This window comes from Molothrus aeneus, chromosome 10 (genome assembly GCF_037042795.1).
Source record: "Molothrus aeneus isolate 106 chromosome 10, BPBGC_Maene_1.0, whole genome shotgun sequence".
Lineage (NCBI taxonomy): Eukaryota > Metazoa > Chordata > Aves > Passeriformes > Icteridae > Molothrus > Molothrus aeneus.
The window spans coordinates 9,349,288-9,373,407 of NC_089655.1; the positions used below are offsets into that span (position 1 = coordinate 9,349,288).

The following is a 24,120-nucleotide window of genomic DNA, read 5'->3' on the forward strand; positions in this document are numbered from 1 at the left end:
TACATTTTCCTTTCAATTCTGTGATCTCTGAAGTCAGTAACAATATTGCAATCACTTACAGGAAAATGGATCAAGCCCCTGATGGGCAGAACCCTATAACAGCTCTTCTTGAACAATTCCATTGATTTTAATTGACAGTTAATGAGAGGAGCACTTGCATGACCTGGCCGCTTGTGCCAATGGATATCAATGAAATCTCTGTAGCCTCTTGGAGAAGAAAAGAATGTTGAATGGGATAGATATAAATATTTATTGCATACACGTTTGCCAGTACAAAAAATTGTTTTTCTAGAGGTGAAGGTAAAATTCTGCAATAGCAGTAAATCCTCCATCCAAATCCTTAACATTCATATGTGAATGGATGGCTTGAGCATAAACTCATAGGAGGTCCTTTGAATTTTTTCCCCCAGCATGAATCTTCTGTATTTCAGTTTAAGTGATTAAATTTTATGCTATGTCTTGGGTACTGTACACCCAGGTATAACAGACATGCTGTGCTGTGAACGTTCAAGCAACGCCTCGGTAGTCTGATAATTTTGATGGAAAATTAAAAGGAAAAGAGCAGCACACAGTTTGAGAGAGGAGGGAGATGAAGGAATTTAAAGCAAAAATACGGCTGCTTTATGTTTGAGGAAGTGGAACTATTTGGATTGTCAGTAATTTCATTGGAGTGATAAGATTAATGTGAAATTAAGGTGAATACAGCCAATTAGGCTGTACTCTGGCTAATCTGCTTGCATGTACTTTTATATGTGTGACCATAAAAGTTAGTAAGTACCAGAACAGATTTTGTTATGAATAGGTTTCTTGGGACACAAGAGAGTAACTTTTGGACCTGCCTGTTTCTTTATAGTCCTCTAGCCAAGCTCTTCTACATCATTTGAATAGTAGTGACAGTATTTCCTACGGTGTGGTTGGTTTGTGTGGTTTTGTTCATTGATCCTGGCAAAGCGATTTGATGAAGAGCTCTGGAGAAGTACAGATGATTTAAGGCTGAGCCAAACCATGAAATTCTTGCCCACACTCAGCTGAGATCAATGAGAACAGAATATTTATCCTCAGTCATAGAGCCAGAAGACAGGAGGTAGAGGACCTACCAACAGAGTAGGCTTATTAGAGGAACAGCATGTATTTGTATGTGGTTTGGAGATAACATTTCCTCAGTACAGTGCTCTTCTGTGGGAAACTGTTTGCAGTGATCCCCTCTGATCCCTCCCTGTAGGCACACAGTTTGGGGTAATTAGGATAGGGCCGGCCCAGCCTCATCCCCAGTTGGTTTCAGCTGTGAGCAGCAGGTGAGCAGCACTGACAGCAATGAGCCATGGAGTGCCCAGGGCACTGACCAACCACCAAAGGGAGCAGAGGGCACACAGGTGCAGGGCATCAACAGGAGGGGATAAAAGGCTGGGCTAAAGAACAAGAAGGGCAGATGCTTGCAGCCTTCTGAAGTGCTCTGATGTTACTCTGTGTGGGCAGAAGCCTGAAGCCTTCTGATGAGGTATGGTGTTACTGTGTATGGGAGAATGCTTAAAGCTTTCTGAAATTGTGTATTGATACTCTGTATGTTGTGGCTATCTTAACTGGGGCATGTGCTGTGACACCTCCCCACTTGGCTTATCTCAATAACATTGAGGGGAGGAACAATGTCTGCCTGAGGAAACAATATGGGAAAACACCTCAGGAAATCTTGAAAAGCACTTTCTTTAAGTCTTTTTTGCTTTCTCCCTTGTAAACTTGGAGAGGTAAAAAAAGATACATGAGATCAACCTTTGGTTGGAAAAACTAAAAGCAAGACCAAGGGAAAATACCTGATTTGACCAAAGGAATCATGGTGTCTGAAGTCACTTAGGCTGATTGCAATTGAGTTGGCTCCCTCTAGTAACCTCCAGAGTTTCATCCAAGACCCTGTTGTCTATTGAAATGCAGCAGTCAGGAAACATAAAGTAGGATCACTGATTTCTTCTTTGTACTGTACTATATTCTTTATGTCTTTACCTTGTCTTGGTGGATATTTATATTATCCCTAATTCCTGAGAACGTGGCCTAGATAGCAAGTGGTGCACATGTGCAGTGGGAACTGTTACCAGTCTGGGGACTCCCAGTAGCTGAAAACAATCTCCTTAGCAACAAGGGAGCCATCCCCTGTGATTAACTGCAGGTAGATTTTTGGGAAGGAGAGGGGGTTCTCAAAAATACTCTTCTTTTTGCATATGAGAATCAAAATAAGGCAGCCAGAAGCCTTTGGCACCTACAGAGAATTATCTGCTAGTCCAATTATTGAATTATTTAGAAGCTATTCAATTTTAGTGTTCAGATGGCCTCTATTAGAAGAAGGCTGTTTGTGTATATTAACAAGATAATAATGAGTAATACTTTGTCTAATAAAGTGGTGGTATTCACACACAACACTATTTAGAAGCAGCTGTTATTTACCTAAATCATCTCATAACTATGCTGAATGACTAAAGTTCATTGAAATGCATTAGTCTGAGCAGTTTGAAACAAGATCTGAAAAATGACCTTAAAAATACTGTTTGATTGTACACTTTGCTTTCCAAAGGATACATTGGGTTGTGTTTCTTCAGTAGCACTGATGTACCTTCAGTGTGATTGCTGTCTCATGGTGTCTGGCTTTGATAGGTTAATTGTGGGGAAAAATGTATGGATCCATTGTACATTGCAGGATAAACACAGCGTGTTGGATTGGGAAAAATAACAGCAACTAGTCTTTGTCTAATCTTGCTGGGCTGAGTCAGCTGATCTGATCTGAATTTCTGACCTAATTTTAGTATGGTTCTTAGCGCTCATGCGGAGAAAACAAGGTTAATGTGCTGATTAGTAGATGAGAGTAAGGCACAATAAATATGTAGGTATATAGGACCTAATGTATAGATGATTTTTCTTCCATCTTTTATTCATCTGGTCTAATTACATGATCATTGTCTACTCAGAGAGCTGTGTCCAGATTAAGAGAAGGCACTGGCATATTGCCTACAAAGCCTATAAATTGCAAATAAAGTTATGGAGCAGTATCATTTTCACCGGCAATACCATGGGATGTACATTTGCCATGATACGATATCAGCTGTAGGCAGCATTTCTGGGAACAGAAGGTAGATTTGCCTCAGCTATCGTGGGTGCCAGGAAAAAGGTGAGTATTTGGAGTTTATATAGGGCATTTGTTGGAATTAGCAATTGCTTTCTGACTGATCCATAACTGACATGCACATATTTAGATATGTTATTAATGTTTTGTGTGGACACTTCACCAATGTTTTCCCCCTTTTTAATTGCACAAATATAAAAGCCTGGTAAGAAACAAATAATGAACCCTCCTTCCCTGAAGACTTGGACATGCTGCATAAATCAGAGTGCGTGCTTTCAAAGGTCTGGCTTCTATTTTTTGTGAATCATTCAAGTTATTGTCAGGGAAATAATTTTCACTTGTAACACTGTGAAGATGTGACTACTCTAATGTAAAGCTGGTGGTATCAGTGGGCATGAATTTCTGCCTGCCAAATCCTGGACTTAGTCATCAAAATATTTACTTCTAATGGTTTCCCTTACTTGTAGCTTGTTCCCAGGACCTAAATGGCTCTATGGAAAGCCTTGCTTGTGCTTGTATCCAGACAGATGCTGTCAAGAGGAGGAGCTTTTAGGGGCACTGTTGTGTGCTAAAGCTAGCAGAAATGGGCCAGCCAGCCAGTGGCAGAGTTAAGCTCTTGTAGTAAAGAAGGAATTGTAATGAACAGCTGTCAACATAACCTCTCCTTTCTTTGGCAAACCAAGTACTGAAGACTGACCCATCAGCAAAAGTAAGATCATATTTTTCTCTTGCTTTTTTTTCTGCTTTGAAATTGTCATGGAAGTAATTGAATTCAGGTATTATCTTTCTGTAGTTTTCTGGCATTCCTATCCTTAGTTTCCCCCGTGAACATGACGTAAATTATGTGTCCTTTAGCTAAAACTTGTGTTTTCAAGCGTGGGTGACAGCAAGAAAATATAAAAAGATTTCTATGCATGGGATTATTCACTGCCAAAAGCTCTGTTCAGCTGAGAAAATGTCTGTAATCTTAGACTATATGGACATGCTGAAGAGTTTTTACCAAAGTATTTTTACCAGAATAAAAAATAACCTAAAATAATTTCATTATGAAATGAATTTTTATAATTTTGTCTTGAAATCAGAACAATACTTTAGGTGAAAGTATTTTCTTTTTTTCTGAACATCGGTCTGTAGTTGAAATTCTGGGTAGTAAGCTGCGCCTTTCTAAATTTGCAGGAATAATTATGCTTGCTAGATTACAGTATGCTTATAGCCTGACCTCAAAAAAATTATGAAGGAAGTGCATTAAATATTATGGGTCATGGTGAGAGCCTCAGCTGAAATACCTGTAAAAAAATTGAGATATTATACATTACAAACTTGTTAATCCATTGTTTTTGTCTCAGTGTGTTGATGTAAGTTGTGGGGGTTTTTTGTTTGTTTGGGGTTTTGTTTGGGTTTGTTTTGAGGCTTTTCTATTTGTTTTTGTTTTAAATTCAAATCTGAGTTCACTTGATGAATGTCATTTCTGGATATGAGGTCAGTGGTATGTGCTCCTTTGATCAAAAGGTTTGTGCTATGAGGAAGCTTAACTATGGCACTGTTGTTTTCTTTATCTTCCTCCTGGACATGTTGCATGCTCATTTCATCCTAGATTAAGTTATTGCTCTGATACCACTGTTATGGTGGAAATGGCTGATGAGGTGTTATAGAGACTAATTTTTCTATGATTTCAAAATCCTTTTCTCATGAAAATATCCTGGGGTGTCTTGTAATTGGTTCAGTGTAGAAAGGGTAACATTAATAGGTTTATTTTCATCAAGAGTAAGAAAACTGGTTTTGAAGTGAGTGACCTCCAAATGTATTTTTGTTGCTTTTATAAGTAAACAGATGTGATGATCTAGCCAACAAATCCTCCCTTCCCAAATGCTCGTATCCATATGGCTGCCTGTGTTGTTGCCACACGAAATAAACAACAGACACAATGCAAACTATTTTATATTGCTGTTATTCTGAGAAGTTTTATTTTAGAACAGTCATGTGATTAATGTAATTTAAAATTTACCAGAGAAGCTGATATCCAGCCTCACAATCCAAAAGACCGAGGAAATAAAGCAGAAATCATTATCAGTTTCCTATCTAAATCTTGATGTTATTTTCACAAACTCTTCCTTTTTAGGGCTTCTACCTACAACTTTTACTTCTTCTCAGGAAGTTTACATGGTCTCTTTCCCTTCATTGTTCCACTAATTGCTCAGACTGATCCACTATGGTGGGTGCGTTTTTTTTCTCTCAAGATTCATCTGCTCTGTTTAAAAGCACTTTAGGAGTGTGGGGTCATAGACAGCCTGGAAGGCTTCTAAAGGGATTCCAGTCCCTTATTCTTGTTAAAACCCAGTGGAAGTGTCTGGAAGCTGTTGGTACTCTCAGGGCTGCCTGACCACCTGCGTCAGTGGGTGAGCTGGCCTGGCTCTGAGCCCATCTGGCTGTGTGCTCCCATCAGGCTGAGTCACCCTGGAGGTGTGCTGTACCTCTGGACACAGCCCTTGGCTCACTGCTGCTGGGAGAGGCTGGGGCTCTGTGGATATTAATGGACAGCATGTAGCCATTTGTTCTCACTTCTATTTCCAGTCTCTTCTTTCACTATCTTTTGGTTACTCATCAACTACAGGATGTAGTTAAAATTATCCTGCATTTCCGCTAACCCAAAAGCCCTCTCAGCAGGAGAGATGCATGTAGAGCTGTAGAAATCCATATTTTGCATGATCCTGTAGAGTTCTGGTGGTGCCATTATATGGAATCAAAGGTTTGCATTTGTTTGGAAAATATCTTCAAGTATGTTACAAAATTGCAAAGAGTAAAACAGAATTTAATTAAAACTGTTGTTATGAAGACTGGATAAAAAATAAGGAAGACTGTTCTCAAGCATGCCCAGATGAATTTTTTATAACTGTTTCAGGATGGACTTCATTAATAGAGGAATACATTCAGTAATACAGCACAATTCATACGCAAATTAAAAGCATAGATCTGGCTCAAGTTTTCCAGTAACCAAAAATGCTCCATGCTGAAGTTCATTGACCCCTGACAAAGTTTGTAATTGCCTGTGACCCAAATTTAGAGCACGTGTTACAACCTGGAGGACAGATACTTGAACAAAAAACACGTAAAAAGAAATCTTACAGCCCATTGTAGCAAAATTGCAGCTAGCCATGGTCCTAGACACTGGGAACACACAGCCCCAGTCTGAGAACCCAGCAGAGCTGATGCCTTGTGCCAGCATTAGAATAGTAAGAGTGAATCTTTCTGTATCTTCAGGAAAATCCATCATTAAACAATAACTGTTCATAAAGTTGAGGAAAAACAAATGTTTCCTTTGAGCAAAATAGCTCAGTTCATTGCTCTTTTCAGGGCCATGAATCACAGCTGTATTTGGCTGGATTTAATATTAATAAAGATTGCTTTAAGCCCTATCCAGCTGGCAGGCATCTGTGCCCTTTGCATGTTCTCCTCAGCACCCTCCTGACAGGCTATGCAGACTTTTATTTATTTATTTCTATTCTTTCAGAGGGAAATATGCATGATACTTGATTATTTAATTGGGATGTTTATTTCCTTAGCCAGAATTAGAGAGTCTGTTCTTGGGTGTGTCCCTGGAAAAAGAGAATGTCATATCACTTCTGCAACAGAAGCATCAAATGAAGGGCATCTTGTCAAGTTATGTTGTATCAGTGGCTAAAATTTGTATGAAAAGAGGAATATGCATGTGCGCTATTAGATTTTTGTGTGATTGGATTAAAATAGGAGCAAGGAGAGATTAGAGAAGAAATGGATTGCAGAGACATTATTAGCTGTGGGTTTTATAGTTAATTTGAGAATGCTTTTATTTTTCCTTCTGGCTTTCTACTCTAATTTAAGTTGCAATCATAAGTAAAGTCAGTTAAAATATATATAAAAGCAAATAAATGCACAAAGCCCTCAACACAAAAAGCCCCCCATGACACCAACCAACTAAAAAAGGCTTTTGTGTGGTGTATCCTGAGCTCAGGCCTCCCTTCAGGAAGAGTAGAGCCCTCAGGAGCATCCTCCTGGGCTGGAGCAGGTGCTGCAGCCCCCTGTGAGCTGCCAGGAGCCTGGGAATGAGCAGAGAGAGGTGCTGTGGTCCCACAGAAGGTGGGTGTCAGTGGAAGTGGTTTGCATTTCCCTTTTTATTGCACAGTACCCAAGGACCCCAAATGGAAATTGCTCTGAAACACTGCCCTAGTGCATGCAGAGCAAAGACAGCTCACAGCACGAGCTGAAATTGCACTCAACAGGTGACTAAAGGGGAACCTGAGGAATTAGGGGCCTGCTCATTTCCTTCCCTATATTAGTGGAGCACAGAATAAACTGCAGTGTGTCCCCAGTGGTTGTGATGAATTACATCCAGCAGCTCTCTCTGAAGGCTGCAGAGCAGCAAACACTTCCAATGGACTCCAGCAGATGTTTCTGGAATGTGTCAACATTGAGAAGGCCAAAGCCAGCTAAAACCCACAGAAATATTCCTGCCAACAAGTGTGTTTCTTGACAAAATGGCAACATTTTAAAAGATCAAAAATGAGGGTAACTGCAGGGTTTTCCATAAATTAATAAGATTTACCTGGGTTTAATCCATTTCTCTTTTTGGTGGATTATACAGGACGCATCTCCCCAGTAGATCCTCTGTGAGCTGAGGGCACTTTAGTTATTAAGTTGAGATCACATGTTGGAGCCATTAAGTGAATTGCTTTGAACAGCCTTCCCCTGAATGCCAGGGCAAATGCCGTATTTCATACCCTTAGCTAATTTCATGCTGTAATTTAATTTCGGAAACATACTTTTAATTGAATCTTTAAAGACAAAAGGAAACTGCTGAGTCCTTTGCTACTGCAAAAAGAGATTGTTTAAAAATGTAGCTCATCTAGAGAATAATCTTCTATAATTAAACAAAAAGTTTGTTTTGCTTCTCGGTGTGCAGCTATGGGGTAGCAAATTCCTGCTGTTTGTAGAATGCTCAGGGCTGAAGGAGAGGTATTGAGGAGTGTGAGAAGTTATTTATCTCATGCTCAGTTTTGTGACTCTGATGTGAGACAATCCTGCAGCCATCCACAATAAGTAAACCAAGAGAGGCTAATTAAAAACTTAGTCTGCTAACACCAAAAGCACATTAGTAGGAGTCTGACTGGTGATCTCATTTTTCTAAGTTTTGGTGATGAGATGAATTTGAGTGAGATATTAACAATTTTGTCATTAAGAAAACTCAGTAGCACAACAAAATCAATTCTTTTCATCCTGAGACTACATCCAATTTTTTAGTAGTTAGATTTTTATATTCATCTGCTGTAGGCAGAGAGATTCAAGGTAGATTCAGTAAAAATTCATGTAATCTGTTATGTAATTTTGTTGTGGGAGAAGCATCTTGATTGGATCAGTAGTGATGTAGATCTTCAGTTTTTCGGACATCCGATTAAAAATAATAGCAATTGATGCTAAATGCTGTCCACTCTAATGGAGAGGAAATCCTGGAGCATCACTTTGTGCTTTAGTACTCTGATTCCTTTAAATCAGCAAGTGATTTGCAATGGATTTTATTGCTATTGGAAAAAAAACCTATAGTATGTGCTGGAAGTGAGATGTGTAAGGGTGCAGTAAAAAGCATAAGGTTAAAAAAAGAGAATAATCTGAAATTAACCCATGAAGCCCCAACAGAGTATCTTCTAATGAGGGGAAAGAACAAAGACAACACCATGATCTTCCTGTGCTGAAAGAGCTCTGTATTTCCATGTGCCCTGAGCTGGTAGCAATTACAGGCTGAGTGATGCTGTAAGGTTTGAGAGCAGCCTCTTATAAGTGATGGGCAGAGTTAGGGGTATGGTGAGTCTATCTGGCTTTAAATAAAATGGAATTTTATTTGGTCTTCTTGTGGGAAGGAGATACTGAGAGAATGAATTCTTTTTCAATACAAGTTATCCCTTTTCAGGCACTTATATAAACATGGAGACAAAGGGCTGACTTTCATTAAAAATTTCAATTACTTTGAGGTTGTCTGCTTTTACAGAATTTCTCAGAGGCTTGGGCACTCACTTTTTATGGTTAGACTCCTTCTAAATTATTGTGTAGAGTCTCTATCTCAGATTATTTCAAGACTTGAATATCTTTTCTCTGAAACCAGTAGCACACAGGAATATCCCCTGTATGTGTACTAAACACTGAAGGCCATGGTATGCCAGAGGTCTCTCAACACTTTATGTTAGATCCTTGTGTTATAGTGAGGTTCCTGAAAGTGCCTTGCTGGAATTCACCTGAAGCTGGCAGTCCTACGGCTACCCCTACAGAAAGAGAATCCCTCAATAAACCTGCCTTTGGGTTGCAAGTAGCTCCAGCTGCATTCCATCACCAAGTCAGCAATGGCAGCCCATATGATGCAGGTCTTCATTAGCCTGCTGTATTAGCAAGCTGCTTAACTTTGGTAGCAGATGTTAGGACTCTGATGATAAAATGCTACCTCAGTGTCAGGAACACCTTTCACAGAAATTTCCTGTGTTGAACGTCAGCCTGTGTGTAGATTACCACATTAAGAAATGTAATGAGTGAATTTTAGGGTTGATTTGACATGGTTTTTATTTCACTGGAACAGCCATCTCCAGTTCTTCTTTTCTGAAGAAATTCAATATTCTTGGTATTTAAATGGAAAAATATTCTGAAATTCATGTACTGCAGCTTATGCCAAAACATAGCTGCTATCGAAGATTGAACTGCTAGTGTTTTTTACATAGCTATTGTTCTGAAATTAAAAGGTTTTTCAGCAGTTTATCATAAATACAATTTCAGAGACAATTTTAATTATTTCAGCTTTATATCCAAACTGTTAGGCAAAGCAAAGTGCAGGGTTTTTTCCCCTAGGAAATCACATTTGTGCATTGCTGATCTGAATTGCGCTGCCTCGGCGCCGTAGCGGATGGGAGCCGCATTCGTGCTCGCCATGGCAACCCCTGGCTCACATGACACACTTTGGCTGGTGCAGCCAGGAGCTGCATGGCTTAGTGAGCACAGAGCCACACACACACCAGTGACTGCTCCAGCCCAGGCAGCTCCTTAAAGGGACACTGGCTCTGAGCATCGCTGCTTTCACCTGCATCATCTTGCTTGCATTGTTTCTTCTCCTCTTACATGCCTTTGAGCATTTAAAAAAATGGATGAAGGTTGAAAAGGCTTGGCTCATAGATTTTTTTTTCCTTCTGTCTTTCAATGGAAAAAAAATCTATGTGTGAAGATAAAGTAGTGAGGTTTATAAGTAGGACTTTTTAAATTAGATATTAAGGAGCACATTGCAGTTGAGTGAACTACACTAAATATATTGTTTTCCTGGAAACCTTTGTTGCTGTCACCCCCTAGATTCTATTAGATTTCAGAAGAGTAAATGAGGACAGAGCAAAAAAATCAAAACTAACCCAGGTCCATTCCATCATCAACAAAGCATTCCAAAAGCACCTTTGTTCCTTTACATGCTTCCTCTTAGACCTGATGATGATGACAATGACATTGATCTCTGACTCCTTCCCCAGCAAAATATAGACTGATAGAAGTTTTCCCTAAATTATCTTGTTTAAAAGGAGCTATGTGTGGCATTTGATCAGGAAATCTGGAGGGCTGCAGTCTCCCAGGAATGAGTGGTGGTGTGCAGTGCAGAGCTGCCCTGGTTCCTGTGCTGTAGGGCAGGTGCAGCACATGCTGCTGTCAGTGTCTGCCCACTGGCACTGTTTGTACATGGAAAGGAGCTCCTGAAAAACTGATCTTTACTGAAACAATGGAAAGGAATCACTTTCTCCTTCTCTTTGCCTCTCCTCTGTCAGATGCCTGACTCAAGTGATGCGGTTTTTGTTTCTCATCTAGCTGGAGCCTGAGATTTTTGTATCAAGAACTTTGTGTGAGCCCAGCTACACCACCAGCTGCCTGACTGGAATGGAGAACACTGCACAGCAACAAAACACTGTGAAATACTTCATTTGTCTTAGTTATTACCAAAACCCCTTGAAGTTATTTAGGCTCCTGTCTGCTATGCAGATGTAATTTATCAAGCATTATAGAGAAACCAACTCCTAAGTCCCTGTGCTGAAGTTAATTTTTGTGATTTATGGTGTTGCTCTTGCACTTGAGGAAAATCTATTTTCAGTGTCCAGTTCCAGGCTGTCAGATTTTCATCTTCATTTCCTAAGTAATCAGTTAAAGTGCAAATACTGATAATTAACACTATTCAGTGAGAGACTGCTTGTTCTTCCTGCTACAAATGAGTTTATTATTTGGTTACCATTTTGGAGAAGATCTACGGTAGGGGAACAATAACCTGCTTTGGGAATTAATTTAGAGAGATACTTGTACCTAAATCAACCACTAAACAGAGAAGCAATATTATCTTTGTTACTAAGGACACAGTGACAAAGTGTTTATCCATGCATCTCTGCCAGTGATTGTACACAGATTCTAATAGAAAATCAGCCTTTAAAAAAAGGAGACATGTAAGGGAATGTGTAGTAAAACTCTTTTGGCAGAACAATGTATTCTAGGTTACTGTTTTTATTGTATTTATATGACAGTACTGATTTTTCGTCTTATTTTTTGTTGTTGATACCTATTCTGATGTGTTATTAGGAGAGAAAGGAAACTTGGAGATTATGTCTTTCCAGGGCAGGCACTGAACAAAGGCCCTCTCCACTCCACTAAAATGTAGTGAAGATTTTGACAACCGCTCCCAGCAGTCTGCTGCTGCTCTGTTGTGCTGCGTCTGCAGAAGGGGAGGAGTGGCAGCAATATTTCCCCTTTCATGAACTGGCTTTTTAGAATTCCTTCATGCCTACAAGTGGGATTGCATTTTCAGAAAAGATTACCACAATCAACTCTTTTGCTGAGAAACTGGCTCAAACTTCTCTTCTATTGTAAAATTTCAAATTTCATTAATTCAGTAAACTAATGAACTTTGTTGTCTAAAAGTTTGAGTTTAAACCACAGGTTTCTGTATTGTTTGTTTGCAGTTATGGTAGTGGAAAAGGCTATTTAGGCTCATGACAAAATATTTTGACTAGCCTTTTCCTACTTAGTCATTTGTTTGTTCTCAGTATATATTTATTGTGAATTGTCTTCCCAAGAGATTACAAACAAGATGGTAGCTTTCACTAACTGATCTTTGCTGCCATTAAACTGAATGCTGATCTAGGATGTTCTGTATGAAGTGGGTTTGTTGGGATGGGTCTAAAATTTGTGGAAATAATGTCATTACAAGTACACATCAGAAAAAAAAGCCCAATAACTTCATTGCAAGACGTTTAGGGTTGCTAAGAGACGGAATGTAATTATCTGCCAATTTGTTTACCATTCCCAAACACTTGGAAGGGGGAGAGCTGTGGGCTGCCCTGAATTCTAAGCTATGCACAAAATAAGCTGAATGCAGTTTTAAGGGCATTTGGAAGTGACAGGAGAGCTTTGGCCTCTGGTTTCTTCCTAAATGTCTAATATCCATTATTGTCATTTCCCTCTCACTCTCCAAATATTCATTATATTCACTTTAACTGATGACACAAAAAAATCCCCAAAAAACAAACAAAAAAAAAACCTGAAAAAAGAAATGCATAGAAATATGCAGTGCTTCTAGTAAGAGAATTAACAGCTGAGCTTGCTTGAAAATTATCCATTCTTTAAAAGTAGCAGCGTTCAGTGTTCCTGTGTTATGATGCCATTATTAATGCATGCTCATGTTAATGTAAGGTTGACCAGCATGTGTTGTTGACTTTTTATGTCTCTTTCTCTAAAATGTTTTGTGTTGGTTTGCACTTTGAGATAAATACTGCAATTAACATTGGGTACAAATGTAGTTTGTGCCACAATGAAGTTTTCATTTCTTGGTGTCATAATGTCTATTATGTAGGCAATATAAGATTTGTCATCCTATGCTATTAAATTTCTTGGTTTTTAAGACATGCATCTGGTAAAATAAATATGGGCAGTAAACAGAGAGAAGCAGAGGTTTCTCCTCTGTTTTCAGAATGGCAACTTCTTCCATTACTCTTTCTTTAATGGAAATAAATATTTATTTTTAGCCAATGTGAAACCCTAGTTGTAAAATTAAAGAAATCCCCACAATACTAAGGAATAAGCAGTTCTCACCAGCTGGATAGTGAGCTCAAATCTGAGTCCCTGTTCAATCAGTATCTCTGACACTCTCTAGTGCTGAAGTATCTCCATACAGGTGCATTAGTGGGATGTTGTCCTGGAGTGTGGTCTTTGGCCTCAGCACCTCAGCCCAGAAAGAGCTGTGAATCTTTCTGATCACTGAAATTTATTGGGATGTACGAATGTAGATGGCTTTATCAAGCTTTAGCAAAGCCAAACTGCAGGTCACTTCCCCAGAAAAATTGTCCCAGAACAACTTTATCTGGCAAGCCCTTCTTTTTAGAGGCTGGCCACCTTCTGAGCCATCTCTTTTGGGAAGCACAGGAGTTTTAGGGAGACAGCTTTGGTCCCTCAGTGTCACTCTGGCTCATTCTCTGATCTTTGTGGCTGCAGAAGTAGTCTTGGTTTAGTTCTGATTAAATCCATGTTTTAAAGTCTCCATCAGAAGCAAGAAGGCTGCAGGCACACTGGCCTGGGTAATAGGGTATTTTAATTCCCAGAGGTGGAAATTCAGCAGCAGAAGCCTATATGGGGAAGCTAAAGGATGAAGTCCCAGTTTTCCTCCTGGCACCTTCTGACTGCTCTGGGAGGCTCTCTCAGGCCATGGGAGCTCAGCAAGGGCTGCCTGGAGGTTGCTTCTTCTCTCCACGGTGTCCCAGGGATCTGCAGTTGGCTGCCACATGTGACACCAAGGCACTGCCTAAAGAGAGGGGGTGAAGTCTGTGATCCCCAGGTGTTCTCCTGTGACTGCACTGACACCCCAAGGGCTGTGTCTTGCTGCAGAAGTCCTTAATGTAAGGACATGCCATGCCTTGAAGGGATTTGCTGCAAAGTTTCTGACTTGTTTGGTTTGTTTTCATTTGACAACTTTTGTTCTACTTCAAAATAAATGAATAGTCAGGAAAAATAGGGTAAGAAAAACGATATTCCTTTATACATTTTAATTTCTGGATGCCCAGCTGTTGAGATGGAAAATAATTGAATCAGTAGATTTCCCCCTCCTCTTTGTACAGAATCTCATAACTTTTTTCTGTATTGTTTTTCCTTTAATTTTTCAGAATTACTTTGGGGTGTTCTTTGAGAGCAAGTGAAATGCAGTGACAGAAAAACAGAAAGGGAGGTTGGTTATTTCTAACCTTTTTTTGTCCATTTCATGTAAATAAGGGGATGGAAAAAGCTTTTTTCAGTCTTTAATGGCAAGGCCATCAGAACTGCATATTTATTGTAGACCTTCTATCATAAAGTGCCTTGTAAATGACTGGTATGCACACTCTAGTGCTGTTATTGACACGAGGTGATGCTGTTTAGTGATTTTAGTTGATACTACTTGCAAAAGAGACCTTAAGATTTGTCTTAATGAAATCTATGGCTGTTTGTGGTTTTTATTAATTAAACAAATTGCTCAGAGCCTATTAACAGTTAGTTTACACACACACACACACACACATATATATATATTAACCACAGTAATCCAGTTCCTGAGGTAGTGCATAGCAAGCATTGTTTTTCCTAGCACATCTCCTGCTGTACACTCTCACTAAACCACCAACTGCAAGGTCAATTCCATGATTAAATGGCTTATAGTTCAGCCTCTGTGTGAAAATAAACAACACTTTGCCATTGTTTTTTGAATAATTTTTTAGGAAGTCTTTTATCATTCCATATGCTGGTTTATACCGGGATTTCTTGCATTGAGATAGAATAAAATTCTTCTCCTTTTGGTGGAAAAATCTGTCAGTATGCCTGCTGGCCTTCAGTACGCTTGACACATTTGTTGTGCTTTTTTGGTACTTGATTGTGTCTGATTTCACAAACTTGTAATAAACCTGCCTGGAGGGTTTCTATGGTGTGAGGTCAAATTCCACATGACCAGCAGAGGTGTTCACCTGAGCTCAGTGCTCTCTGTCCCTGTCAGTCATTGTCCTGGATGTGTTTCATGGGGCAGAAGAACCAGCCGTTGCTCAGTACTGGGATTTACTGCTATGCAGGGTCTGGTGTGCATGTAAATAGTGTTGTGGTACCTCCTGCTCCCTGAGCCAGAGGGGAGGGAGGCAGGAGACTGCAGGGGCTGGGGGACAGTGACCCAGGAGGTGGCCTGGGTGGAAAGCTCCAGAGCTGGGTTCCTCTGGCAGCTGCAAATCCCATCACAGCACAAGCCTGGTGCACAAGGCAGAGCTGCTTTTCTCAGTGTCAGAGCCAAGCTTTGCCCTGTGCTCCAGAAGAGAGCTGCTGCCACCTGGCATGGGCCTGCAGCTCCTGAGGAAAGGCATTTGTACAAATGAAAACACAATTACAGGAGCTTTCTTTCAATCCTTATTCACTCTGTTTAGAACAAGCATTGCAGATGAGTTCAGGTGTCTGTTGGAGGCTACTAGGTTCTATTTAAACTGAGTGAATATACTTGGTACAAAATCAGAAGGGTTTTTGGGTGATTGGAGCGCAGCTTTGACTACTTACAGTAGTGTTTGTATACTTGTTGTGCTATGATATTTACTAAATAAAGTAACATATGAAATATGATTGCTCTCAGCATATTAGCCTTTGAAACATTGGAGCTGCCATGTAAAAGAAAAGGAAATTCATATTTGCATTTTTTAATAAAAAGCTGGTACACTCATATTAGTATCTGGAGATTATTTCCTCCTATTGATAGAGGATGAAATATTAGGAAAAATTTGTGAAGGCTGGAATAATTTTTCTCTTCCTGTCTTAGTTTCTTGTTTGTTCACAAAATTACCTTCCCTAGACTGACAGAAACTTCTATCTCCTGCTTTCTTAAACCACCTAAAGAACATATTAGGCCTGTGTGTACTCTAGCAGAAATATTGCATAATGTTGCTTTTTTTCATTTCTAATCTGAGCAGCAGGCAAGAGCATGCTGAGAGTTAGAAGCTGCCTGCTTTGAAATCTGTGGGTAGAGATCCCCACAATTTTCCCTGTTTACTGAACAGAGCTCAAGAATGGTGGTCTGAAGAAGAGGAGATCAAAGCAAGGCAAAGAAGCACATAAGATAAGTCACACAAAAGTAAAAATATTCCAAGTGTTTAGAATTCTCCTGGTCTAATACCTCCAAATGCATCAAATAATAACCCAGCACCTATTGTCTTTGTGCCTTTTTGCTCTACAGATCATTAGGTAATAGCTAAGTATACCATGAGAAATTTTTTTCTCAGCTTCACAGTTATGTTTTCCTCCTACAAAATAATTGTGAGGAATTGAAAAAGCATTATGTAGACTTTTGAAATTCTGTTTTGTAGGAAATTCTGCATTTTTTGAATTTTACTTTCCAACTAAAACCAAAATCAGAGTTGTTTGGTTTTGTTTGGTTGGGTTTTTTTCTGTGAAATGAATTTAAAAGGCCAAGTGCAAATTTTGGCTTTTGATATGTAATTTTAAAAGTAACTAAAATTAATGGTCACTTCATGTTGAAACATCTACATGTTAAAAACTTCAAATGTGACAGCTGAATATGGATTCAGTGGATATGCTCACTTCTAAGTTGTTTCTTGACCTAAAACACTACCAAAATTGGCACAGGCTGCAGATGGCCTGGCTTTCAGCAACATCTTTCATCATCTTCTCACATAAGGTGAGATTCTAGATTAAATATGGTAAAATGTAGGAGTGGGATGGAAAAAAAAAAACCCAAAACCTAACCAAACCAACCAATCTACTGGAAACATTCAGCCTGCTTGCTTAAAATGCTCACCCATGTCTGTTGTCCCTGCAAGGCTGTGACCTCCAGATCGTTTGGGTGTGTGTTCTGTCCTGTGGCTTTGCTGTGGTTTCTGTGCTGATGACAGCAGGAAAATGTGCCAGTGCTGGCTTTCAGTGAAGTGCATAAGGAGCAATCTCAGGGCAGTAAAAAGGGGCCTGAATAAGGAGACACCTCACAGACTGAGATCATCTGAAGGCCAAAGTGGTTGATCCATGTTTATTTCAATGCGCTTTGTGAACCATCAGTGATTTAAGGTGCCACTTGTTCCATAGTGCTTGTCAACCTGCTGGAAGAATCTCTCCATGACCAGAGGCAGTGAAGCAGAAATAGGAGAACAGAGGGAGAGAGGCAGCAGAGGAATTGGAATTCTCAGTTATTTTCTGCCAAAACAAAAAGAACAGGGTGGTTAGTTGTGTGTGTTGTTAGCAAGTTGCAGTCCCACAATTCACCCTTTCCATTTCTTGGTTTGGGAACTAGAAATCATTTCTCCTGTGTCCTCTGTAGCATATGGAAAATTTCTGTCGATTGTCAGGAAAATAGAAAAAAAAGTGTAAGGTCTCTAAGAAGATCTAAGATTAATCTTTCTTTAGCAAGTTATAGTGCTAGGCTGTGCATTGAGGAAGGCCTTTAAATTTCGTTGAAAGAGAAAATTGAACTTTGTTTCATTTAAAATATTTAATTTTTGGTTCTTTGCCTTGGTTCCTCTCCTAAGTCCAGGACTGTTAATATAACTGTTTGCGTGACTGAATTTATTTTTCCCATTTTTTTAGTCATGTAGAGCAGCACAGGAGAGCAGATGTACGCATGAAAAAATCGAGGTGCTTGTTTGCTAGAGTAGCCTTTCCTAGACAGACTGGTTTTAGACAATCCCAGTGCTTCAGGAGACCTGCAGCCTGCAAAGTTTAGTTGAACTTGTTGTGATGGCAGTTTTATGTGTGTATTGAGCACTGCAGTGCTGGTGAGGGCAAGGTGTTTCACAGCACACAACAGTCACCTTGTGGTTCGTTGAGTTGGGAATCTTTTAGCTTTGCAAACCACAGCTGTGTCCATGAGCAGATGGGGCTCAGATTCAGCCATTTTCAGATTAAATTTTGCACTATGCCCCAATGCAGATGTCTGTACCAATATGACCCAGGTGTTAAAGTTGTAGCAGAAGGTGCCTGGATGAGCAGGATTGCCTGAATATTTACTGTATGGCTGTAAGTAACTTAGAATTTACAAGAGAATGCAGTGCCCATATGGTGCAGACCTGCCAAAGCTTGTGGTTTAAAAGTCTGCAGTAGCCTTAAGGTAGCTGAGGTGAATGGAACTTATTTAGAAGGGTGAACATGAAATGACAGCTTGACAAAGAAATGCATTGCCTGATATTTTTCTCCCCTTCTCTGTGAAGTCAAAGCATTGATCTATTTTTAGTTTGAACTAAAATAAATTTCAGGTTGTTTAATCAAAATTGATTCTTTGCCTACTCAGTGGCATCTTCAATTTGCAAGAATTTCCAGTTTCTTCATTGTGTTTATGAGACCACATGATACAAAGATATCTAATCCTGCTGGTTTACTACTGTGCTTTTTAAAGCTTGGGATATTTATTAGAACCAGTCAAAGACCAGCAGATGTAATTGGAGGAATAATTTGCTTGACAAGCAGTGGCAGAGTTCCTCAGATGATTCATACTCTCTGATTGCCTCACCTAAAGCTTTGTAGTTGCTTTGCTTTCACTGCTGTGCCCTCATTTGTCTCTTTGCAATATTTTCTGCTGAAAGAGATGCAAATCTCTTTTCCCAGTCCTTTTCATCTTTTTCTCTGTGTGTGGATAGGAAACAGTGGAACACCCTAATCTGAGCATTTTGAGCCTGTGGTGGGTAAGGCTTTCACAGGATGCACTCAGAGCCCACTCTGAGCCCACTCACCTGAACACAGAAGGGGAACAGGAGATGCAGTGGTGCATTTTTTAGAACAAATGTCTCTCATAATCTGATGAAGCATCCAGGAGCAAATTTATCCTAATCCTAAAATTAGCCAGTTTTCTCCCACTGCAGTTTTAGAATCTCATTGCATACATGATTAAATATTTAATTTTCAGCCTAAAGGAAGTAATTTTGGGAGTAGAGTTCTCAGCTTCTAAATTTTTATTGAAATTTTATTTTTTTATTTATGAAGTGCCTCAAAGCATCAGAAAGAGAGAGGTCTTCTCAACAAGGCACAGGCTGTGACTGTTTTTCATAAAATGGGATTTCCACTTCTTGTAACATCTGTGTTGCTATTCTTTTAGGGCCTTTATGCCTATTCATGGAGGAAACTGTTAAGACAGTTTAGTCTTTATCCTCTTTCTTGGAGACTGATGCTTTTGATTTGTTTTTTGTTGATTTTTAATGGGAATGTGCGGTGACTCTGTGGTCAGGTCACACTATATCCACACAGGAAAAAAGCCTGTGTGGTCATAAACCCTCCCAATTTTGTAATTGTAATGAAGGCTTGTATGTCAGTTCTAATTGCCTCAAGTGAACCATTTCCTGGCCATGCTGATAACACATCCTATGGCAATAACCACATCTCAGCTATGGTAGAATACTTGCTGAATTGTCATCATAGCTATAAAGAAAAAGAGAATCAAACACCCACAACTGCAGAAAATGGTACATTTTCTTCATTCATTCTTTTATTTCATTGTATTTGTCCAGATGAGAAACTAGAAATAGATTCCAATTTGATCTATTAATACATAGATCTTTAATTACTATATTCTCCCACTTTTCCCAAGCTCCCCAAGCTCACAATTTGTCCTGGGGCAGTGAAGGCTAACATAAATCTAGTTCAACTTCCTTTATTTACCAGAATAACCTATGGGATGAACTTATTCCTGAACTGAATTTGCAACAAACCACTTGGGAAATGCTATTTTTTTTCCATCTCTGCATGGTTTATTTGTGAGTAGCCTGTTGCATTTTGACATTTTTAGGGTAAGAATGCTGATGTAGGGGGTCCTGATTCAGCTCCTGTTCATTATTCATTTGAACCCCAAACAAATACTTCAGTGGCTGCTGTTTGCCATGAGCCATCGCGCTGCTGAAGCTGCCAGAGACCGCAGCAAGCAAAACAAAAGGTCACGAGCACCCCAGGTTTTTTGGCACTGCTGCAGCAATCCTTCCTTACAATTGCATAAGCGAGCAACAATTACGGCACAGTCAGCGCCTTCCTAGCCCGGCACCGCCATCATTAGCGGCTTTGTGCCGTGCGGGGATGCTCCAGCCCAAGGGGGATGGAATCCCACCTGAGCTCTTCCTTCGGCTGATGCAGGCGGCAGCTGCTCTCTGTGGCTGTCCTGGAAGGTGTGACCGGCCGGGGAGGAGCTCCCTGGCAGTCCTGGAAGGTGTGACAGGCTGGGGAGGAGCAGCCCCGGCTGTCCTGGAGGGTGTGACAGGCTGGGGAGGAGCTCCCTGGCTGCCCTGGAAGGTGTGACCGGCTGGGGAGGAGCTCCCTGGCTGTCCTGGAAGGTGTGACCGGCTGGGGAGGAGCTCCCTGGCTGTCCTGGAAGGTGTGACAGGCTGGGGACGAGCAGTCCCGGCTGTCCTGGAGGGTGTGACAGGCTGGGGACGAGCAGCCCCGGCTGTCCTGGAGGGTGTGACAGGCTGGGGACGAGCAGTCCCGGCTGTCCTGGAGGGTGTGACAGGCTGGGGAGGAGCAGTCCCGGCTGTCCTGGAGGGTGTGACAGGCTGGGGACGGGCAGCCCCGGCCGGCGCTGCTGCCATCGCGTGCGACGGTGGAGCCGCGCCTGCACGGCGAGGAGCGCTCGGCACGGCAGGGCTCTGTCACACCCGTTGCTGGCTGGCCTTGCAGAGGTCACCTGTAACAGCACCGAGCTTTTCGAGGGGATGGTCCCTCGTTCACGCTGGGTCAAGTTTCATCTGGCTCTGGGATGCTCGGGAAAAGAGGGCACGGAGAGGAGCTTCCTTGTGCCTCGTGAGTGCTGCGAAAGGGACGGGGATGAGCAGCGCCTGGATCGGGAGGGATGCAGTGATAACGCCTCCCTGTGCCGCTGGCACCAAGCAGGAATTGGGTCAAGAGCAGCAGCTTGCACTTGTGATGTTTGTGAGCGTGATGGAGAGCTGGCTGCTTGCTGCAGGTTTTTTTTTTTTGCAAGCTTCTGTGAAGTTTGGGTGCCATCGAAGAGACTTCAGGTCCAGCCAGTAGGACAATGTCTGTGTACCAATAGTACCTCCCATGTGGAAGACTTTTACATATACTGATAAATTACTTTCAGAGTCCTTGGTTAAACCGGTTATAGAGCAACATCTTCAATAAAAGAGGCTATGTTATAAAATGTCAAGTTTTAATTAATTTCCAAGCATTTTGAAACACTTCAAAATTAAATATTTTAAATTTCTGGTCATGTTCTTCACTTACTGGGGTGTTTTAGTTATTCTCTCTCTCCCAGACAACTCAAAAATAATGACTCCTTTTAAAGGCATTGTGATTGGCAGGACTATTCCTAAAGTATTATGTGGTAGGTAATTTCCACCCATACTCTCTTTTCAGACTTGGGATTGATAGGATAGGTGCCAAGCTGTCACATTATAGCCTTTGGTAATTAAAATATAGGATGGCATTAATATTGGTTCTGGATAATTACTTGTTTTTTGAGCAAAGCTTTGACAGACAATATTATGGAAGGTCTCCAGAAATTTGATTTTAAAAGCTCCTCTCATGCCACAGAAAACAAAGATTATATTTTGCAGGTAGGGCTATTTGGAGACCAGTTGGTACCATTTAATGTAGGAGACGGTTGAATGATTTGTGGAAAATAAGGTTATCTGACAAATTCAGCCCATATTTCAGTTAATAAATAATTCATAAGCTAGTCGTGGCTTCCACAATGCATTCATTATTCATAAGGGCTCACTGAATAATTTGTGCAAACAAATTTCAGCCTATAGAGTACCCGTGAGTTGTTTTGTGCTTGTTATTCTTTGTGTGTGAGCATAGTGTTTGGTTTTATTTTCATACTATACAAAACTTTTAAGTTGGAGGGTAGTAGATAACATTGAATAGTTCCCAAAGCAAATGGAATCCTTTACTGTGTGAGACAAAAAATATGGATGTCATGCTTTGCCAGTGCTGATTTTAACACAAAAGCATTGTTGGGGCTGGAGCTGTTTACATCTTCAAGCAGCAGGCCACACAGATGTGGTTCAGTTGGGCTTAAAATTGAAAGTCCAAACACCAAGTGTTGTCTGGTTCTGCATGGATTTTCTTGGGAAATGTTTTTCTTCCTAACTCTGTCTTTTCTTCCTCCTGTTTGTTTGTGGTTTTTGTTTGCTTGCTTTTTTAATTTCCCCTTGCAACAGAATTGTTGCATGCACTTCTTTGCTGCTTTCCTTTTTGTGAAAGTAGCAAAACTTCTGATTTGCAGGAGAAGTGGATATTGAGGAAGGGAGAAAGGATGAGGAGTAGGAGATGCTAACAGTAAAAAAGATCTGAAAATTAAATATATGTTTCAAAAGTCTCCAACAAGAGGGCTTGAACTGATGTAAATAAATTCTCATCTCCTCATAAGTCAGACAAGAGCTTAAAGGGGGGTGTCCTGTTTCCAGAGGAAGAAGGCTGGAGAGACTCATTTGAACTCCCCTGCCATAAGCAGCACCTTGGAGGACAAAAAGTTACCAAAATAGGGCTTTGGAGAGAAGGATTTTCTTTTCTCTTTGCTGTTAGAAAATGAAACCTGAAGCAAGTCACTAAACCTGTTTTCCTTTGCTTCCCCCCTTGCTTTGCCTGCTTCTTATCTCCAGACTATGAGCTCCTAGCAGGAGTGACCGTGTCTCATTGTGGCTGTGCCCATGATGGGACCATGGAGGAGTGTGGGGAATGCTGGGGCAGCAGCACTGGAGTGTCCTGCCTGCAGACCCTTCCCTCAGCCTCCTTGGGAGCAGTGGGGTATATCCTCTGCACCTCCTGAGTAAGGCTGCTTACTTCTATTCTTCATCACCTGAAGCTGACAGCTGCTGGATCAGAGGTAGTTGATCATTTTAGGAGTCTCAGACTGATTTTCTTCCTTTATATCTTGTCATACTTTTTTAACAATGGAAAAATCTCTATGTATAAAATGGAGGTAGCATTCCTTAATTGCACATTCTGAGACAGACTAAAGTTCAGAAGCCATATAATTTCATTACCTGTAGGGAAACAACAGAAAGCAAGTTTTCAGTTTTCATTAGAGAGAGAAGATGAGCTATGAAAAGAGTTAATAAGGTACTCCTTAAGCAGCTGTGGAGATGTAAATTTTGAGGCAAAAGGCCTTTTTGTCAGTAGCTTGGGTTGACAGCTTGTTAACTCTAGTATGATTCAAAGTGATACTGAGCTGGTTTATTTGGAGGGGCAGTAGAATATGGTTTAAAACTGCTACTTACATCTGCATGTTTAATGTGCCAGGTCTTTGGTTATTGTTGGGATCAGATGTCTTTTGCACCAGACATCTGGAGTGATAAGCCAACTCCAATTTTTGTGTATACACAAAGGTAAATGTGGTGGAGTCCCAGAATTACTAATGTGCATCTTGATGAGAAAAACACTCACACACATCCTAATTATTCCTGTTTGGAAAACAATAAATAATAATGTTGTCTGATATTTGTACAACTGCACCATCCAGAAGCTCTGAGGAAGATTAAACCAACTTTGTGCTTCACACTCAAATGACATTTCTGAAGGCCTGGATATTGAGTGCAGCTCCAGAGAAAATAGGGAGGCACTGACTTTTTGAGCTTCTATTTGGATGCTAGAATTAAGTTGAACATCACACATGAGATATGTGATATTCAAACTGCATTCCTCAGGCAGGGTCTGTTTCTGGGTGGATTTGTGATGTTGGGAGGAGAGCCTGGATGATTTGTCCAGGGGATCTGGATGCCTCTGACCTGCTAGGATGAGAGCTGGAGACTCAGCTATCAAGTAAAGCTGTACTTTTGGGATGAGAATCCCTGCTTGGTATCAGACACAACTGGTGACCTCTTGCCATCATTGCATCAGACAGCAATTGTTGTAGTACAAATAGTTCCCTCATTTACACCCACTGGTTCTTCCCTGGGAAGGAGAGTAGAACTGAGTGTCTTCGCTGCCATCACTGGATGTTGGCCCAGTTTCTAAATTAAAAGCATATTCCATATGTGAGTTTAGGCACT

General features: G+C 40.6%; 1 protein-coding gene across 4 annotated transcripts in view; it reads left to right on the forward strand.

Moving 5' to 3' along the window:
* Positions 1-24,120, forward strand: part of NYAP2 (neuronal tyrosine-phosphorylated phosphoinositide-3-kinase adaptor 2) — a 134,936-nt gene that overhangs the window by 8,476 nt on the left and 102,340 nt on the right. The gene's annotated exons all lie outside the window — the stretch shown is intronic.